This window comes from Tachyglossus aculeatus, chromosome 14 (genome assembly GCF_015852505.1).
Source record: "Tachyglossus aculeatus isolate mTacAcu1 chromosome 14, mTacAcu1.pri, whole genome shotgun sequence".
NCBI classification, from domain to species: domain Eukaryota; kingdom Metazoa; phylum Chordata; class Mammalia; order Monotremata; family Tachyglossidae; genus Tachyglossus; species Tachyglossus aculeatus.
In genome coordinates this window covers 43,388,706-43,405,130 of record NC_052079.1, presented here as the reverse complement: position 1 = coordinate 43,405,130, position 16,425 = coordinate 43,388,706, and positions in this window count along the sequence as shown.

Below are 16,425 nucleotides of genomic sequence, written 5' to 3'. Positions count from 1 at the left end.
AGGCACATATTTGCTTCTGTCATCGACCTTTCCAATCTAAATGTGGCATTATCAACTGCCACAAAGGTAAAACAGTGAAACTTTTTAAAATTTAATTTCCCTGCCTCATTCTCCATTTTGCCCCTCTTGTCTCCCTAAAACCAGGATGCTGGGGCTTCTTTGTCCTATCCCTACTGGGTTGATTCTGCACCCCCAAACTCTAAACCCATCCCATATGCCTTTAAGAAAACCCACAGAACTTGTCTCAATCTCCTAAACCATGAAGCCATGGCAGGTGACTTTTAAAAGAAGGCACGTGGTTGGGTTTCTGAGAATGTGGTCACTCTGGTTGGGGAGACAGGCAGGAATGGAGAGACAGTTCAAGGCTGGGAGGAGGGACCTGATCCCAAGGAGGGCAGAGAAACTACAAGTTTAAAGGAAGTCTGGGTTAGTGGTGGAAGGGAACAGAGAGAGACCTGATTAAGCAAAGAAAAAAAGAATATTTAAATGACTTACCTGGGCAACAGCTGGCGGGAACAAGATTTACATTGTACTGGCTAGCGAGAGCTAGCAAATACATCCAGCTGCCATGGAACTTTATTGTATTCATTAGTCACAACTCATTGGAATTTAATAGAAGAACATCAGGAGGGAAAGGGACGGGGGACATGAGAGAAGAGAATCTGAGAAGGTGAACAAGAAGTTGAATAAAAGTGGTGAAAAGGTGTTTGAAGGAGTGTAAGGGGTTTTGGATCTGGAATTGAATTAAGGAGGCTATTTTGAAGGATTTCTGAGATTCAAAATTGGGTGTCTCCCTCTGTGAGTTACAAGCAGCGTGGCTCAGTGGAATGAGCTCAGGTTTGGGAGTCAGAGGTTGTGAATCCTAATCCCGGCTCTGGTGCTTATCAGCTGTGTGACTTTGGGCAAGTCAATTAACTTCTCTGTGCCTCAGTTACCTCATCTGTAAAATGGGGATTAAAACTGTGAGCCCCATATGGGACAACCTGATTACCCTATATTCTCCCCCCAGCACTTAGAACAGTGCTTGGCACATAATAAGTGCGTATCAAATACCATCATCATTATTATTATTATTAGGTGGCATCCTAGTTTACCTATGTATATATTCATAATTTATGTCTGTTTCCCCCTCTAGACTATAAAATTGTTGTGGGCAGGGAATGTGTACTAATTCTGTTGTACTGTACTCTCCCCAAGTGCCTAGTGGAGTGCTCTTCAGTAAGTGTTCAACAAATACCATTGATCCTATAGGTATCAAAGAGGAGAAGGTGGGGCTCTCCCAAGATTAGGCTTTGTCTGAGGAAGGTGTTCATTCACTCAGTTGTATTTATTGAGGCTTACTGTGGGCAAAGCACTATACTAAGTTCTTGGGACAGTACAATATAACAATAGACAAACACATTCCCTGCCTACAGTGAGCTTACATCCTAGAGGGGGAGACAGACATTAATATGAATAAGTGTCCTGCAGAGGAAGTGTCCCTGGAAAAAGCACTGTGGGAATGACTTGCCTTGTGTGGTCTAATTTAGGGGAAGAGGATACCTTTGGTGGAAAGATAAGCTTTTTTAAAATTGTATTTGTTAACTGCCTACTATGTGCCAGCTACTTTTCTAAGCACTGGGGTAGGTGCAAGGTTGTCAGGTTGGATACAGTCCTTGTAGTCTAGTAGGTAAGAGGGAGTAGGATTTAATCCCCATTTTTCAGATGAGGAAACTGAGGCACAAAGAAGTTAAGTGATTTGTCCAAGGTCACACAGCAGACAAGTGGCAGAGCTGGTCGTGGGTTCAAATCCCGGCTCCGCCAATTGCCAGTTGTGTGACTTTGGGTAAGTCACTTAACTTCTCTGTGCCTCAGTTCCCTGATCTGTAAAATGGGGATTAAGACTGTGAGCCCCAGGTGGGACAACCTGATCACCTTGTATCCCCCCAACGCTTCGAGCAGTGCTTTGCATATAGTAAGCGCTTAACAAATGCCATTATTATTATTATTATTATTTAGAACCCAGGTCCTCTGACTAATTCATTCATTCAATCAATCGTATTTATTGAGTGCTTACTGTGTGCAGAGCACTGTACTAAGCACTTGGGAAGTACAAGTCGGCAACATATAGAGATGGTCTCCACCCAACAACGGGCTCACAGTCTAGAAGGGGGAGACAGACAACAAAAAACAAAACATGTAGACAGATGTCAAAATTGTCAGAACAATAGAATTAAAGCTATACGCATATTCTCATGCTCTTTCCACTAGGCCACTGCTTCTTGTTCTTAAGGAAAGTGGGTTGTATGTGTGTGTATGCCAAAGTTGGGGATTGCTAAGGAGATTGGGAAGTATGTTATAATAATCTAATAATAGTGGTATTTAAGTGCTTACTATGGGTCAAGCACTATACTAAGCACTGGGTAAACCCAAATTAATCAGACGAGACCCATTACCTGTGGGGCTCACAGTCTAAGATTACAGTGTCTTTGAGTTTTGAAAGATGCACCTAAAGTGAACAAGATGGATTCCACTAAAATAATAATAATAATAATGTCATATTTAAAGCACTTGCTTTGGGCTAAGCTTGGTGCTAAGCTGAGTACTGGTGCTGACACACTAGAATCAGATCAGACACATTCCCCATTCCACAGGGTGCCCACAGTCTTAGCTTGGATGTCTGCGGGTGGAGACGGTGTTCTGAGGAGGAAATCCAAAAGTTGGACAGAAGCCTACGAAAAGCTTCTTTTCTGCCTCCTGCTTTCCTTCCAGTTTCTCATCTCTTTTTTTTCCAATTTCCTAGGGAGCCTCTACTGCCTTTAATTCTCATGTCAGTATCCAACTTGGTTCTTTGGCAGTATGTAGACTTAGAAAAATAGTTGTGGATATTCTTTGGAATATATGCACTCATGGATTGTCACTAATATTTCAATTATGTAGCTTTTTGATTTTTAAAGCATTTTACAGGAAACTTGCTAATGAATAATTATATAAGTAGATCCATAAATTAATAGGTACTACCAAGTTATTATCCTAAAATGAATAATACATTTTTAAAATGAATATTTGTTATACACATTGATCAAGGACATACTATACACCAAATGGGAGGCAAAACAAAAAAAAAGCAAGAAAGAGAAGTAAAATTACCAATTTTAAATCCCCCTCTCCTCTTTAGACAAAATACCTCCCTTTATACTTGTGTGAGTCGTTTCTGCATTAATTATTGGCCCTGCCTCAAAGATGGGAGCCTAATCAATGTTATTGATGAGGATGATGACAACAATGAGCAAATTCTGGTGATTTAATGCCTCGTGGCCTATGCCAGCCTTGTGAATGTCAGTGATACTATATTTTAAATTCTAGCCCTTGGCAGTCCAATCATCATGGCCTGTCCCTAGAGTCGTAGTTCTAACCTTTACTCCAGTCTGAATGAGGTTTTTCGATGACTAAGGTTTGAAATTTGATTTAAAATTTTGGAAAGACCAACACAGGAACAAGTGGATGACTGGACCTTTGTCCTTTGGCTTCAGGAGATTTCCCCTCCCTACCTACTCCTGCACTCCCCCATAATTAGTGGGTTTGGACATCCATCTCTGAATCACCCTATATTTGTTGTGGTAGTGGTGTCTTTTCATTGGTGGTTTTTTCTTTCCCCGCCCTGCCACGCCTTCCTCAGCTCCCACTGCTGTTTGGAAACCTCTTGGTTGCAGATCTTTATGACAGTTTTCATTTTCCTTCTCTGCATTGGCAGTATTCCTAGAGCTTTCAAGACTCTGGGCCTGGAACTCTATTGTTGCAGTCATCTTTCTGGTGAAGAGAAAAATTGCTCGCAATTACTGATGAACCCATTCAAGCACCCTCATTTGGGATAATGTGCAATTTTTTTTTCATTTCTTCCTAGTGCTTTACCTTCCATTAGGACACAGCATTGAAATTATGAGGATTTACTTATAATTGCTTCATGATTGGCATTCAACTTAATCAATCAAACATATTTACTGACCACTTACTATGTGCAGAGCACTGTACTGAGAACCTGGGAGAGTACAGTGTAACTGAGTTGGTAAACATGTTCCCCGCCTTCAGAGAGTTTACACCATTCAGAGTTTGTAAACTGCCAACAGCAACAGATAAATGGCAGGGTGAAATGGCACCTTCCTCTTATATGCTTCTTCCCTTCTATCCCCAATCCTTCCTCAACAATAATAATAACAACAATACCTCATTTCTTCCATAGCACTTTAAAACATTTTTTCAAAGCACTTTCCCTTCAGTAATCTCATTTTACTCTCATAGCATCCCTGTGGGATAAGGAGAGGCAGATATTATTACTTCCAATTTACAGATGAGGAAACTGAGGCTCAGAGAGGTCATCACTTGTCCAAGGTCACACAGCAGACCAAAGGACAATTGGTCTGTCTAGAAAAAATAAACAAAGGACAGGACTAGAATCCAGGTCTTTTGATTCCCAGGTCTCTGCTCTTTCCACTTATCCATTCTGCTATCCAGTTATTATTATTATTATTTATCAATTACGGTATTTGTTAAGCACTTACTATGTGCCAGCCACTGTTCTAAGCACTGGGATAGATACAAGTCGGGTTGAACACAATCCATGTCCAATTTGGGGCTCACAGTCTTAATCCCCATTTTACAGATGAGCCAGGATTAGAACCCAGGTCTTCTGACTCCCAGGCCTGTGTTCTATCCACTAGGGCACACTGCTTTTCATTGAGCACTTCCTGTATTTAAGAGCATTTTTCTAAGCACTTGTCAGGACTCAAAAGAATTAATAGACAGGATCCCTGCCCCCACGGAACAGGCAATCTAGCAGGAGTGGTAGACACTAAAATAAATTACGGGTTGGCAGAAGTAGTAGAATATAATGAGAAGGAATGTGGGCTGGAGGAAAGAGTGTGGGCCTGAGAGTCAGAAGATTTAGGTTCAAGTCCTCACTCCACCACATCTACTGTGTGACCTTAGGCAAGTCACTTAACTTTTCTGTGCCTCAATCCCCTCGTCTGCAACATGGGATTCAATACCTGTTCTCCCTCCTACTTAGACTGTAAACCCCATGTGGGGGCCCAATCATCTTGCTTCTACCCCAGTGCTTAGTAGAGTGCTTGGCACATAGGAAGCCCTTAAAATATTATTATTATTATTTTTGTTATTTTTATGAATTGTAAGTACTGGGTGCTATGAGGCATTGTGAGTCCTTAGGTGGTAAGGTGGTGCTGAAATGGAAATTTGGGATATAAAGTGGGAAGATTATAAATCAATTAAGGAAGGTCCCCTGGAGGAGGTGTGATTTCAGAAAAGCTTTGAAGAGGGGAAACTAGTGATCTGTCAGATATGAAATGAGAGGGTGTTCCAAGCAGGAGAGAGGGTGTGAGCCCCCACTCCCCCCAGACTCTGAGCCCGTTGTTGGGTAGGGACTGTCTCTATCTGTTGCCAAATTGTACTTTCCATGTGCTTAGTATAGTGCTCTGCACATAGGAAGCGCTCAATAAATATGATTGAATGAATGAATGAGCAAGAAGTTAGCAAATGGCAGAGAATAATGTGAGGGCCACGTGTAGGTTAGATTGAAACCCCCTCCCATCCCCTTACTGTGGGGGTTCCCCAAGGTTCAGTGCTTGGTCCCCTTCTGTTCTCGATCTACACTCACTCCCTTGGTGACCTCATTCGCTCCCACGGCTTCAACTATCATCTCTACGCTGATGACACCCAGATCTACATCTCTGCCCCTGCTCTCTCCCCCTCCCTCCAGGCTCGCATCTCCTCCTGCCTTCAGGACATCTCCATCTGGATGTCCGCCCGCCACCTAAAGCTCAACATGTCGAAGACTGAGCTCCTTGTCTTCCCTCCCAAACCTTGTCCTTTCCCTGACTTTCCCATCTCTGTTGACGGCACTACCATCCTTCCCGTCTCACAAGCCCGCAAACTTGGTGTCATCCTTGACTCCGCTCTCTCATTCACCCCTCACATCCAAGCCGTCACCAAAACCTGCCGGTCTCAGCTCCACAACATTGCCAAGATCCGCCCTTTCCTCTCCATCCAAACTGCTACCCTGCTCATTCAAGCTCTCATCCTATCCCGCCTGGACTACTGCACCAGCCTTCTCTCTGATCTCCCATCCTCGTGTCTCTCTCCACTTCAATCCATACTTCATGCTGCTGCCCGGATTATCTTTGTCCAGAAACGCTCTGGGCATATCACTCCCCTCCTCAAAAATCTCCAGTGGCTACCAATCAATCTGCGCATCAGGCAGAAACTCCTCACCCTGGGCTTCAAGGCTCTCCATCACCTCGCCCCCTCCTACCTCACCTCCCTTCTCTCCTTCTACTGCCCAGCCCGCAACCTCCGCTCCTCCACCGCTAATCTCCTCACTGTACCTCGTTCTCGCCTGTCCCGCCGTCGACCCGCGGCCCACGTCATCCCCCGGGCCTGGAATGCCCTCCCTCTGCCCCTCCGCCAAGCTAGCTCTCTTCCTCCCTTCAAGGCCCTGCTGAGAGCTCACCTCCTCCAGGAGGCCTTCCCAGACTGAGCCCCTTCCTTCCTCTCCCCCTCGTCCCCCTCTCCATCCCCCATCTTACCTCCTTCCCTTCCCCATAGCATCTGTATATATGTATATATGGTTGTACATATTTATTACTCTATTTATTTATTTATTTATTTATTTTACTTGTACATTTCTATCCTATTTTATTTTGTTGGTATGTTTGGTTCTGTTCTCTGTCTCCCCCTTTTAGACTGTGAGCCCACTGTTGGGTAGGGACTGTCTCTATGTGTTGCCAATTTGTACTTCCCAAGCGCTTAGTACAGTGCTCTGCACATAGTAAGCGCTCAATAAATACGATTGATTGATTGATTGATTGAAAGGAACAAAGCATGTGATATGCAGGTTACTGAGACAAATGGGAAATTATTGGAGGCTTTTCAAGATGGGCTACATCTCCAAAATGATATTTTAGAAAAACGATCTGGGCAGCAGAATCACCTGGTCAGGAGAGAGACTGGAAGCTGGGAGATTAGCAAGAAGGACAAGACAGTGCCTGGAACAATGTGCTGGTCATTTCGATGGAGAGGAAGGGGCAGAGTCTGGGTATTTGGGAGGGAGAACTGACAGAAGTTGTTGACAGACTGAATATAGGGATTCAAAGAGACTGAGAAGCCAAGAATAATGCCTAGATTATTGGCTTGAGAGATGGAGCGGGTGCTATTTACATCAACCGTGATGGGAAAATTTGGTGGAGGGGAGGATTTAGGAATCACTGCTCTGCCACTTGTTTGTTATGTGACCTTGGGCAAGTCACTTCACTTCTCTGGACCTCAGTTACCTCATCTGTAAAATGGCAATTAAGGCTGTGAACCCCATTAGGGACATGGACTGAGTACAGCGTAATAAGCCTGTATCCATCCCAGCATTTAGTACACTGCCTGGCACGTATTAAGTGTTTAACAAATACAAAAAAAATTTAGGAGGAAAGATAAAGAGTTCTGTTTTATAGATGAGCTTGAGATGGTGGCTGGATGCCTAGCTGGGGAGCACTTAGAACAGTGCTTTGCACATAGTAAGCACTTAACAAATGCCATTATTATTATTATTATTATTATTATTATTATTATTATGTCCTGGAAGCAGGAGGAGAGACATCAGGACTAACAAGGTAAATTTGGGAGCCATTCATACAGAGATGGTAGTTGAAACCTTCGAAGCACATGAACTCTGGACCAAGCGCTTAGTACAGTGCTCTGCATACAGTAAGCGCTCAATAAATACGATTGATTGAATGAATGAATGAACTCATTCACTCCCAAGTGAAGTGAGTGAAAAGAGAGAAGGGGACATAGAGCAGGTCCTTGAGAAGCAGCTTCATTAGGGAGAGGGAGGAAGAGGTGGCACGAGAGGCCGAAAAAGCTGTCAGAGAGGTGAGAGTAGAACAAGAAGAGAATTGTGTCAGGAAAAAAAGGTAAGTGTTTCTAGGAGAAGGGAGTCATCCACAGTGACAAGGTTGAGGAGGATTGGAATGAAATAAAAGTCTTTTAAATCTGGAAAGAAGGAGATCATTGGTAACCTTAGAGAAAGCAGTTTCAGCGGAGTGTAGAGGGCAGAAATTAGAATTTCCTAATCTGTCAAGGAGGGAATTGGAGGAGAGAAACTGGAAGGAGGTGGGACAATAGCTGGTTCTAGTGGGGCCCAGAGACTTTTTTTATTTTAGATTAGGTGAGACTTGAACATGTTTGAAGGCAGAAAGGAGGGAGCCATCAGAATATAAGCAGTTGAAGGTGGCAGGTAGGGAGGGAAAAAGAGTGGATGCAAGTGTTTTTAAAAGGTAAGAAGGGTTGGAATCAGAACTTTAGATTTTTGAAAACAGGTGGGAGATTTCTTCTTGAGAGAGGGCTGAGAAGGATAAGAGTGGATTATTGTGGATAGAGGAAGTGGGTTGAGACAGAGGGGAGATTTGGGGGAAGTCACACCTGATGATTTCAATTCAGTTTTGTCAATTAAATAGTTGGTGAAGTCATCAGGGCAAAAAACTAGATAGGTGGGGAGACTAGAGGTCTCAGGAGGGAGTTAAGTCTCGAATGGTGGTTGGGGAAGAAGTGTTGCTGAAAAGAAGAAAGGACAGAGTGAGGATGAAATGAGTGAAGGGAGGCACATGAGCTGATAGGCCTGTAGCTCTGCAGAGGGTAGGTACTTAGTACTGTTACTACTGATTAGACAGCAGGCACTTAACTAATAATAATAATAATGGTACTTGTTAAATGCTTATTATGTGGCAAACACTGTTCTAACACTGGGGTAGACACAAGGTAATCAGGTTAGACACATCCCCTGTTCCTTTAAGAGCTTACACTCTGAATCCCCATTTTACAGATGAGGTAACTGAGGCCCAGAGAAATGAAATGACTTGCCCAAGGTCACACAGCAGACATATAGCAAGATTAGAACTCATGTCCTTCTAACTCCCAGGCCCATGCTCTATCCACTAAGCCACCTGTACACATAAGCACAGAGGCACACGGGCAAATAGGCAAACACATCCGCAAATACAGAGAAAGACACAATTTTTTGTTTGTCTCCCTCATTACCTGGCTTCTAATCCTGGCTATGTCACTGGCCTGTTTAGTAACCTCTGGAGTGTCGCTTTGTTATTCTCTATTTCCCAAATCCCTAGTACAGTGCAGCACCCCAGTCAGACACTAAATAAAAGCTTTTGCTATTGTTACCACTACTACTCCATTGGAAGCCACAGGAAGGAAACGAGGAAGCCTGATTGTCCCTCCACATCTGCTGCCTCCAATTACTTCCCCCAATACTGGGCAGGATTAAAGGGTAGATGGAAAGAGTTAATAGGAGGAGAGGTTTCTCAGGGAAGGGATCTTGGATGGAGTGAAAAGAGACGGGGAGCATTGGATGTGGTGGGGAGTACTGGGCAGTGGGTGGAGAGTGTCAGTATCCAGGACCAGGGAAGACAGGTGGGATGTCCTAGGAAGGGGAGGAAGGGAAAGAATCTCCTGTGGAGAACAGAAAGGCGATGATGTTGATGATGGTATTTGTTAAGTGCCTACTATGTGTCATGCACTTTTTCAAGGACTGGGGTAGATACAAGTTAATCAGGTTGGACACAGTCCCTGTCCCACATGGGGCTCACAGTCCTAATCCCCTTATAATAATAATAATAATAATAATAATAATGTTGGTATTTGTTAAGTGCTTACTATGTGCCAAGCACTGTTCTACACACTGGGGTGATACAAGGTAATCAAGGTTGTCCCACATGGGGCTCACAGTCTTAATCCCCTTTTAATGATAATAATAATAATAGTAATAATGATGATGTTGGTATTTGTTAAGCGCTTACTATGTGCCAAGCACTGTTCTACGCACTGGGGGGATACAAGGTAATCAAGGTTGTCCCACGTGGGGCTCACAATTTTAATCCCCATTTTACAGATGAGGGAACTGAGGCCCAGAGAAGTGAAGTGACTTGCCCAAAGTCACACAGCTGACAAGTGCCGGAGCCAGGATTAGAACTCATGACCCCTGACTCCCAAGCCCGGGCTCTTTCCACTGAGCCATGCTGCTTCCCCTAGAAAGGAAGATGAAGTTCTGTTTTACAGAACAGGACTTTACACATAGTAAGTGCTTAACAAATGCTATTATTATTATTATTCTTACAGATGAGGTAATTGAGGTACAGAGAAGTGAAGTGACTTGCCCAAGGTCACCCAGCAGATAACTGGCAGAGCTGGGATTGGAACCCAGGTCCCTCTTACTCTCAGACTTACATTCTATGCAGACTGGGAGGGGAGCAAGACACTTAGCTGAGTTGCTCCATTTCCTGCTACCTCCACCTGTAACATGGGTGCCAGGAGTGAAGTGGGGCTTCTGGATGTTGCTAGGCCCTCCTTCTTGGGTAGGCAAGTCCACGGGTATTGGCAGAGTGGCTGGATGGGTAGCCGTGTGGGGTGGGGAACTGTTACCTGGGGTAATTGTTGCCCTACCTTGCTCTCTTAGGGCACCTAGTTGGGGCAAGCAGGAAGTTCTTTCACCAGCCTGATTGAGCCCACCCATCATGGCTCTTCATGGCGGTGCAAATGGAATTCGTTTTCTACCCTTCTCTCTTATAGAGAGAGATTAATGTTTCACCTATGATAAAAGCCAACATGTACCTCAATGGAGACAGTGTATTTCGATTCATTACTCATCGTAAGCATAATTACTGTTTAATAATATTAAGGATTGATGATGAAAAGCAGGTGTTTAAACATACAGTGCCAGTAGATTTGACATGGTATTCAGTTTTCTCTTTGTATTTGTTTTTAAGTCTTCCATTCAAAAGGTGGAAACAATAAGGTTGAGTACAATGGTTGCTTAGAGTGTGTTTGCTTAAAACATAAAGTGAGCATTTGGTTAACTTTTAGATTTTATGTTTTAAAAAGAGAATATTCTATGCAGATATAAGTGTTTCAGTCTTCATTAATGTACACATTAGGTTATGAGTGAGAATTTTAATACTGCAGGTGCTGGGAAAATGGTCCTGCAAAAACCTGCTGAAATTCAGTGGGGACATGTGCAAGTGGTACATTGAGACAGAAATGAACAGCAAAAATCAAGTGTGAAAAACAGCCTGACAGATACACATGCAGTGAATCAGACTCCGAGGTGACAGTTGACATCAAGCTGACTGGGATTCAGTCAGCTGTGCGTTGCCCATAGGAAGAACATAGGCAATACGATAGATTAGTGAACAAATGTAGGTTTGGCATGCCTGAGCTGGAAAGGATCCTTCCCCTTCACTGTTGCATTTGTCAGACCCTAGAGGAGTCCAGTTTTGATGTGGAGAAACTGAAGAGTGGACAAAAGATAAAAGCACAGTAAACCCTCTGTAAATTGATTAAAGGAATGGAGAATAGATCCTAAGAGGAAAAGAAACCTCAAGAAATAGAATTTGTTTAGCCCTAAGAGGAGAAGGATAAGAATGGAAATGACCAAAGGGCTTTAAATATAACAATAATAAAAAGTGCACAGTACTAAGCACTTGGGACTGTACAATACAACAATAAACAGTGACAATACCTGCACACAACAAGCTCACAGTCTAGAGGGAGGGAGACAGACATCAATATAAATAAATAAAATTACAGATTATGTCTTCATCAATGGTATGTATTAAACACTTACTGTGGATAGAGCACTGTAGTAAGCATTTGGGCTTAATCCATACAATTAATAATAATAATTATGACATTTATTATGTGCTTACTATGTGCAGAGCACTGTACTAAGTGCTGGGGAGGTTACAAGGTGATCAGGTTGTCCCATGGGGGGACTCACAGTCTTAATCCCCATTTTACAGATGCGGTAATTGAGGCCCAGAGAAGTGAAGTGACTTGCCCAAAGTCACACAGCTGACAATTGGCAGAGCTGGGATTTGAACCCATGACCTCTGACTCCAAGGCCCATGCTCTTTCCACTGAGCCACGCTGCTTCTCTATATATTGTGCAGCAATGTACACCAATTATGTACATTTGTATAAAATATTTATGTGTCTCCATTAAAGTGTGAGCTCCTATGGACAGGGAATATGTCTCATGATTCAGTGTAGTGCTTAGCACAATGCATTGCATGTGGTGAGGGCTCAGTAGGTATCATTAATAGTACTCTGTCCATTTTAAGATACCAAAACCAGAACTCCATCCAGTATTCAAGGGATGAGTGACCCCAGAACCGGTACCCCACAATACACCAACCCCTTCTTCAAAGGCCTTAATAATAGTAATAATAATATTAATAATTTTGCTATTTGTTAAGCACTTACTATGCGCCAAGCACTATTCTAAGCGCTAGGGTGGATACAGGGTAATCAGGTTGTCTCACATGGGGCTCACACTTTTAATCCCCATTTTACAGACGAGGTAACTGAGACACAGAGAAGTTAAGTGATTTGCCCAAGGTCACACTGCAGACAAGTGGTGGAGCCAGGATTAGAACCCATGTCCTCTGACTCCTGAGCCCGTGCTCTTTCCACTAAGCCACACAGCTTCCTCTTGCTTAACTCCTTACTCTGATTATCCCATCTGTTTATTAGGTCACTCTATCCACTACAGCCATGTCAGCACCCGTGAACCTAACTAATCCTTTATGTACAGTCCCACCCAGTTTTAACCAGCTCTCTTAAGTACTCTTTGCTTGGGCCAGGGAATCCCCTTAGGACTCATGCATTTTTATGCTGATACTGGCTCTGTAGCTTCAGCTTCAGGGAGAAATAGTTTTTGGGATAAAAAAAAATGAGTATTGGCCTAGTGATGAAATAGCAGAGTCTGTAGGAGGAAGGAAAGAATGGATTTGTGGGGAAGCAGGGATAGGAAGGGCCACCACACTGAGTTTAATTGGCTGAAATTCCAATTAAATGCATGTTTTAATGGTATTTAAGTGCTTATTATGTGCTTGGCACTGTACTAAATGCTAGGAATAGATGGTACAGATAATAGATAGTGCTTAGTACAGTGCTCTGCACACAGTAAACAGTTAATAAATGCAATTGATTGACATGTAGAAAAGGAGAGGAAAGAATACTGCCTGTTGAATACATATTCAACAATAATTGGGAATTCAACTCAAACCAATTGTATTTACTGAATGCGTACTGTGTGCAAAGTACTGTACTGAGCGCTTGGAAGAGTACAACAGACACAGTCCCTGCCCACAATGTGCTCACTGTCTAGAGGGGGAGACAGACATTAGTATACCTAAATAAATAAAGACAGGATCCCACAGTGCCAGTCCACCCAGTAACACTGAGGCTCAATTATTAATAATGGTATTGATTATTTTTACAGTAATAGTTCAGTGTTTCCTCGGTGTCAAGCATTGTTCTCAGCTCTGGTATAGATACAAGCTAATTAGAGTGGACACAACCTCTGCCCCATATGGGGCTCACAGTCTAAGAAGAAGGGAGAGTAGGTATTTCATCCCCACTTTACAGATGAGGAAATGGAGGCACAAAGAAGCCAAGTCACATAGCAGGCAATTGGCAGAGCCAGGATTAGAACCCAGGTCCTTGGACTCCCAGACCTGTGCATTTTTTAAATTGTATTTGTCAAGCACTTACTATGTGCCAAGCTTTATTCTAAGTGCTGGGGAAGATACGTGATAACGACATTGGACACAGTCCTTGTCCCACATGGGGCTCACAGCCTAATAGGAGGCAGTAGGTCTTAATCCCCATTTTCCAGATGAGGAAACTGAGGCACAGAGAAGTTAAGTGACTTGCCCAAGGTCACACAGCAGACGAGCCGCAGAGTTGGAATTAGGAACACAAGTCCTTTGACTCCCAAGCCTGAACTCTTTCCACTAGGCTACGTTACTTCTCTGATTGTGTCAATATAGCTTCACTGAGTGGGGCATATGAGGAGAATTCATGACAAGATGCTCAGTGAGCATTTGGAATGCTCACTGAGCACTGTTCAATGAGCAGTGGTTGCCTATCAACCTTCCCATGAAGCAAAAAGCTCCTCACTGTTGGCTTCAAAGCACTCCATCACCTCCTACCTCACCTCCCTTCTCTCCTTCTCCAGCCCAGCCCGCACACTCCGCTCCTCTGGGCCGCTAACCGCCTCACTGTGCCTCGTTCTCGCCTGTCCCGCCATCGACCCCTGGCCCACATCCTACCTCTTGCCTGGAATGCCCTCCCTCCACATGTCTGCCAAACTAGCTCTCTTCCTTCCATCAAAGCCCTATTGAGAGCTCACCTCCTCCAGGAAGCCCTCCTGGACTGAGCCTCCCCTTTTCCGCTCCTCTTCCTCCCCTCCCCATCGCCCTTCCCTCCGTCCTACGCCCTTCCCCTCCCCACAGCACTTGTGTATATTTGTACATCTTTATTACTCTATTAATTTTTTTAATGATGTGTACATAGCTATAATTCTATTTATTCTGATGGTATTGAGACCTGTCTACTTGTTTTGTTTTGTTGTCTGTCTCCCCCTTCTAGACTGTGAGCCCATTGTTGGGTAGGGAACGTCTCTTTCTGTTGCCGATTTGTACTTCCCCAGCACTTAGTACAGTGCTCTGCACACAGTAAGCACTCAATCAATACGATTGAATGGATGAATGAATGGAAAGGGGCAACTACAAACAAGTGAGGACTCGAGGCAGAGGAAAGCCACTAAAGCACAGCCTTGGATAGTGCAGCCTCATGGCTGAGAGACACCTGTGGCAGGCAGACTCACTTGGATTGTTAGGAACAAGAAAGGAATGGCTCTAGATGGTCCCGCGGCCAGGAGTCCAAGTCAACCGGCTGCAGATCCAACGAACAGCAAAGTTATGAAGCCAAAAGGTGGCAGTGTTTGTGTGTACAAGTATTTTTAGGTCTCACCTCGCCTAGCTGGTACTTTTTGCCACTTAGGGGCATCATCCTGAAATATGAAGGACAACTATATCTACCGTGTGCAAAGCACTGAGCTAAGAGTTTATAAAACCAGTCAAACAATGATATTTACTGAGTGCTAACTACATGCAGAACACTGTACTAAGGACTTGGAAGAGTGCAGTGCAACAGAATTAGCACACAAATTCCCTGACCATAACGAGCTTAAGGAAAAGACAAGGTCCTGAGAATGTAAGGGGAAAGGCAAGTAAATACAGAAATATGAATGTTAGAGAAGCAGCATGGCTCAGTGGCAGGAGCATGGGCTTGGGAGTTAGAGGTTGTGGGTTCTAATTCCGGCTCTGCCACTTGTCAGCTGTGTGACTTTGGGCAAGTCACTTAACTTCTCTATGTTTCAATTACCTCATCTGTAAAATGGAGATAAAGAGTGTGAGCCCCACGTGGGACAATCTGATTACCTTATATCTATCCCAGCGCTTAGAACAATGCTTGGCACATAGTAAGCGCTTAACAAATATCATTATTATTATTATTATTAAAGAAAGTTCAAGAGCATAAATAACAGCTTGCAGCCCATTTTTCTTCAGTGAAGTAATTTTGCTTCCATTTCTTTTAGGGTGTTTATTAGTCCCAAGCTAGCAAAAAATAGCAAATCATAAGCAATATGTGCTTATTAACAGTAGGCCTAAGGCAGCCATTCAAGGTAACATGTGGCAAGATCTAAAACAGATCAGTCAGGCTGTTGAGAATGTTAATGCATTCTGCCTTTCTTCTCTCCTGCTCTTCTCCAAATGATTCCATGTCTCCATTCAGCATTCTCCCCTTCCCCAGTCACTTTTCTTTTTGAATGCCAATGGGTGAGGTTTGAGCCTTTTTGCCTGTAAGAGAATGAGTGGGTTCTCCTGGAAGACAGCAAGAGGGTTCTAATGGAAGCTCCACCGTAGAGGTTCATTAAATACTGTGCTAACTGTGGGTCTGACAAACTGAATGACCAGCCAGTGGAGGGCTGGTATTGGTCAGGTGAATGCACTGGGGAACATTTTCCGAGAGAGACACACAGGAGAGAGTGAGTTTGCAGATAGCTAACCTACTGCCAGTGAATGAGATTTTCTTCCTGTGTATGGGCGTAGAGGGCTACCTCAAAAGATAGATGTGTGACTAATATTTGAGAAAAAGCATGGCCTAGTAGAAAGAACAGGGGCCTAGGAGTCAGAGAACACTTTACTTAAACTTCTCAGAGCTTGAGTTTTCTCACCTCTTTTTTATAATGGAGGTTAAATACCTGTTCTCTCTCCCCTTTAGACTGTGCACCTCCCGTGGAACAGGGACCGTCGGACCTGATTATCTTGTATTTACCCCAGGACTTAGTAGTGCTTGGAACATGGTAAGCGCTTAACAAATACCACAGTTATTATTTTTATTCTGCACTGGGCATATATAAAGCTCATCCTTTGCTCATTGTTGCATTGGCTAACTGCTTTGTTCAGCACCATTTTTGAGTTTGTCATTCTCATTTTCTTGTAGTCATCTCTGTTCTAAGGAAGT